This window comes from Pristiophorus japonicus, chromosome 23, assembly GCF_044704955.1.
Source record: "Pristiophorus japonicus isolate sPriJap1 chromosome 23, sPriJap1.hap1, whole genome shotgun sequence".
Taxonomy (NCBI): domain Eukaryota; kingdom Metazoa; phylum Chordata; class Chondrichthyes; family Pristiophoridae; genus Pristiophorus; species Pristiophorus japonicus.
In genome coordinates this window covers 17,298,275-17,303,689 of record NC_091999.1, presented here as the reverse complement: position 1 = coordinate 17,303,689, position 5,415 = coordinate 17,298,275, and the positions used below count along the sequence as shown (strand labels likewise).

Genomic DNA, 5,415 nt, shown 5'->3' with positions numbered 1-5,415 from the left:
ACCGAAATGATGGCAAAGAGAGAGCCAGTCAGACAAAGTGTCTGAGAGAATGCCATTGGAACAGACGTGGACACCGTGAGAAAGAGCCAGATTCAGAGACAGAGACAAACGGAGAAACAGGGACAGACAGAGTGAGTCAGACTGAGAGAGATAAAGACTCAAACATACAAACACAGATACAGCTCTCTGAAGAGAGAGAGAGGCAGAGACCGAGCGACACAGATATATTTCAAAATTTCATTTCATTATCGGTTCAGAGTGTCACACAGTTACAGAAAATCGTTGATTCAACCGATGAAAATCGGGCACTACTGATCAGAATGGGAGGAAATATGTGTTAAATTAAAGAGATATCAGGAGTGGGGTACGAACCCACGCGGGAAAAAACCCCATTGATTTGTAAGGCCAACACCTCAGCCACTCGGCTATCCTGGTCCTGTGCGAGCCTCGAAACGATCTCTATGAGAATCTGGGCTTCAACCCCAATCCCACATACAAATGCATGCACATCGGCTTTTAGTGAGCATTTACGAACATTTTTAGTAATATTGACACGGGGGCAACTCTCCTATTCTGATTCGAGTCATGCTCTGGGACCTTTCATATTGACCCGAGGGTGCAGATGGAGCTTCAATTTAAAATTTCATTCGAAAGTCAACAGCTTCAACATTGCAAAATTCCCCAAGTGCTGCACTTGAGTGTTAGCCAAGATGATATGCTCAAGTCTCAGGAGTGCGACTTGACCACACAAACTCCTGATTCAATCGAGGATGCTGCCACTGAACCAAAGCCGATACAAAAGTTCACAACCGTATTATTTTCCGCAAGCCTTTTTTATAAGTTCCAGGACATAGCAAATTCATGGTGATGATTTCCATAGACAGTTGCACATACACAGAGACATATATAGAGATAGACAGACACACACACACACATACCCAAAAATTTGCACGCACCAACAGCATGCACAGATGCCTTCGTCATCTCGAGGGATCGTCAGGCTGAATCACTGTAGCAACTTTGACTGATTTTTGCGATTTTTTTATACGGATGTATCGTGAATATTGCAGATTAATAAAAACGAGAAAAAAATGTCAGTGTTGAAAGGTGTGGGACGTTATTCCATCAATCTCAGGATCAGTTTGGTAGAGAACTGGAATGAAAAATGCTGAGAATCGGAGTCGGCAGGATTCGAACCAGCATGGGAATAACCCAATGGATTTTTAGTCCATCGCCTTAACCACTCGGCCACGACTACTGTGTCGCTACTTTGTGCAACGTTACTAAGAAAAAACTCACTCATCCATCTCGGTGCAGCAGACGGCCAAAGAATCCTGAAAAAGTCTCCGTTTGCTAAAAGTCTGGAACAGGCAAACTCCTCTACCTGTATTTTTACAGTTCTATATTGCTCTGGAATTTTTAATATGTATCTCTACCAAGAAACAGAAGTAAAATTCAACATTTTGAAACAACTGCCGCCCCGTCGGGAATTGGACCCCGGTCTCCAGCGTAACAGGCAGAGATACTCACCACTATACTAACGAGGAACTGACGGGTACCATCACTGTCAGAGCAGGAATCGAGCTGTGAACAGAACTGGATACCATGAGAAGTCGACAGACACATTGAGAGACAGAGACAAACCGACAAACAGGGAGAGACAGACAGCTAGATAGAGACAACGAGAGACAGAAAGTGTGAGACTGAGAAGGAGAGGCAGACTAAGTGAGAAAAAGACTCAAATACATACATATACAGAGATGTGTGTGTGTGATCTAGTAAGAGAGAGAGGAAAAGAGTGAGAGAATGATAATGATAAAGATAGTGACAAGGAGAGGGACAGATCGAGAAAGAGAGATCCAGACTAAAAGAGAAAATGATGGAAATACTCAGCAGGTTAGAGACACGGCAAAGAAAGACAGGCAGGCAGAGACATAGACAGATAGAGAGAGACGATGGGAAAGAGAGAGACAGTCAGACATAGAGGGATGATGGAAAAGAGAGAGCCAAATAGACAGGGAGACTGAGCGAATCCCATTGGAGCAGAACTTTGACACCGTGAGAAAGTAAGAGTCAAATTGAGAGATAGGGACAAACAGAGAAACATAGAAAATAGGTGCAGGAGTAGGCCATTCGGGTTTCGAGTCTGCACCTCCATTCAATAAGATCATGGCTGATCATTCAGCTCAGTACGCCTTTCCTGCTTTCTCTCCATACCTCTTGATTCCTTTAGCCTTAATGGCCATATCTAACTCCCTCTTGAATATAGCCAATGAACTGGCATCAACAACTCTCTGCGATAGGGAATTCCACAGGTTAACAACTCTCTGAGTGAAGAAGTTTCTCCTCATCTCGGTCCTAAATGGCCTGCCCCTTATCCTTCGACTGTGTCCCCTAATTCTGGACTTCCCCAACATCGGGAACGTTCTTGCTGCATCTAACCTGTCAAGTCCCGTCAGAATTTTTTATGTTTCTATGAGATCCCCTCTCATGCTTCTAAACTCCAGTGACTTCAAGCACAGTCGATCCAGTCTCTCCTCATATGTCAGTCCTGTCATCCCTGGAATCAGTGTGGTGAAACTTCGCTGCACTCCCTCAATAGCAAGAAAGTCCTTCTTCAGTTTACGATACCAAAACTGAACACAATATTCCAGGTGAGGTCTCACAAAGGCCCTGTACAACTGCAGTAAGACCTCCGTACTCCTATACCCAAAACCCCTAGCTATAAAGGCCAACATACCATTTGCCTTCTTCACCACCTGCTGTAACTGCATGTCAACTTTCAATGACTGATGTACCACGACACGCAGCTCCCATTGCACCTCTCCTTTTCCTAATCTGCCGCCATACAGATAACATTCTGCCTTCGTGTTTTTGCCACCAAAGTGGATAACCTCACAATTATCCACATTATATTGCATCTGCCATGCCTTCGCCCACTCACCTAACCTGTCCAAGCCACCCTGCAGCCTCTTAGCGTCCTCCTCACAGCTCACGCCGCCACCCTGTTTGTATCATCTGCAAACTTGAAGATATTACACTCAATTCCTTCATCTAAATCATTAATGTATATTGTAAATAGCTGGGGTCCCAGCACTGAGCCCTGTGGCACCCCACTAGTCACTGCCTGCTTTTCTGAAAAGGACCCGTTTATCCCGACTCTCTGCTTCCTGTCTGCCAACCAGTTCTCTATCCACGTCAGTACATTAACCCCAATACCATGTGCTTTAATTTTGCACACCAATACGTGTGTGGGACCTTGTTGAAAGCCTTTTGAAAGTCCAGATACACCACATCCACTGGTTCCCCTTATCCACTATACTAGTTACATCCTCAATAAATTCCAGAAGATTTGGCAAGCTTGATTTCCCTTTCATAAATTCATGCAGTTTGGACCTATCCTGTCACTGCTTTCCAAATGCACTGCTATTTCATCTTTAATAATTGATTCCTACATTTTCCCCACTACTGATGTCAAGCTAACCGGTCTATAATTATCCGTTTTCTATCTCCCTCCTTTTTTAAAATGTGGTGTTTCATTAACTAATCTCCAGTCCATACTAACTGATCTAGAGTCCATGGACTGTTGGACAATGATCACCAATAAATCCGCTATTTCTAGGGACACTTCCTTAAGTACTTTCCAATGCAGACTATCAGGCCCCGGGGATTTATCGGTCTTCAATCCCATCAATTTCCCTAACACAATTACCTGACTGATAAGGATTTCCTTCAGTTCCTCCTTCTCGCTAGATCCTCGGTGCCCTCGTATTTCTGGAAGGTTATGCGTGTCTTCCTTCGTGAAGACAGAACCAAAGTAATTGTTCAACTGGTCTACCATTTCTTTGTTCCCCATTATAAATTCACCTGAATCTGATTGCAAGGAACCTACGTTTGTCTTTTCTAATCTTTTTGTCTTCACATATCTATAGAACTTTATTATGTTTCCAACAAGCTTCCTCTCATAATCTATTTTCCCCCTCCTCATTTAACCCTTTGTCCTCCTCTTCTGAATTCTAAATGTCTACCAGTCATCAGGTTGTGGCTTTTTGTGGCCAATTGATATGCCTCTTCCTTGCATTTAACACTATCCTTAATTTCCCTTGTTAGCTACGGTTGAGCCACCTTCCCCGTTTTATTTTTACTCCAGACAGGGAAATACAATTGTTGAAGTTCGTCTATGTGATTTTTAAATGTGTGCCATGGCCTATCTACCTTCAACCCTTTAAGTATCATTCGCCAGTCTATTCTAGCCAATTCACGTCTCATACCATCAAAGTTACTTTTGCTTAAGTTCAGGACCCAAGTCTCTGAATTAAGTGTATCACTCGCCACCTTAATAAAGAATTCTACCTTATTATGGTCACTCTTTCCAAGCGGCCTCGCACAACAAGATTGCTAATTTGTCCTTTCTCATTGCACACCACCCAGTCGAGGATGGCCAGCCCTCAAGATGGTCCCTCGACATATTGGTCGAGATAACCATCCCTAATACGTTCGAGGAAATCCTCCTCCACCGTATTGCTTCCTGTTTGGTTAGCCCAATCTACATGTAGAGTAAGGTCGTCCTTGATAACTGCTGTATCTTTATGGCACGCATCCCTTATTTCTTGTTTGATGCTGTCCCCAACCTCACTACTACTGTTTGCTGATCTGTACACAACTCCTCTAGCGTTTTCTTCCCTTTGGTATTCCGCAGCACCACCCATAAATGTTCCACATCATCCAAGCTAATGTCGTTCCTTACTATTGCCTTATTTTCCCCTTTAACCAGCAACGCTACCCCACCAACTTTTCATTTCTGTCCATGCTTCCTGAATGTTGAATTCCCAGCCTTGGTCACCCTGGAGCTATGTCTCCGTCATGCCAATTATATCATATTCACTAATTGCTGCTCGTGCAGTTAATTCATCCGCCTTATTACGAATACTTCTCGCAATGAAGCACAGAGCCTTCAGGCTTGTTATTTTAATACATTTTGACCCTTTAGAATTTTGCTGTAAAGTGGCCCTATTTGATTTTTGCTGTGGGTTTCTCTGCCCTCCACCTCTACTTTTAATCTTTCGTTCTGCGCCCATTCTACTTCCCTCTGTCTCCTGTCGCCCTGCCATATTACTTTAAATCCTCCCCAACAACGCTAGCAAATACTCCCCCTTGGACATTGTTTCTGGTCCTGCCCAGGTGCAGACCGTCCGATTTAGTTCTGGTCCCACCTCCCCCAGAACCCTTTCCAAAGTCCCAGGAACTTGAATCCCTCCCATCTGCACCACATTTCAAGCCACGTATTCATCTGAGCTATCCTGCGATTCCTGCTCGCACTAGCAGGTAGCACTGGTAGCAATCCTGAGTTTGCGACCTTTGAGGTCCTACTTTTTAATTTAACTCCGAGCTCCCTGAATTCAGCTTGTCGATCCT

At 43.9% G+C, this 5,415-nt stretch overlaps 1 non-coding gene across 1 annotated transcript; it reads right to left on the bottom strand.

Annotated features, from left to right (window-relative positions):
• Positions 1-1,176: 1,176 nt before the first annotated feature.
• trnaf-aaa (transfer RNA phenylalanine (anticodon AAA)) lies at positions 1,177-1,258 on the bottom strand. Its single transcript has one exon. It is a non-coding gene; the product is annotated as a tRNA-Phe (tRNA).
• Between the last annotated feature and the right edge of the window lie 4,157 nt (positions 1,259-5,415).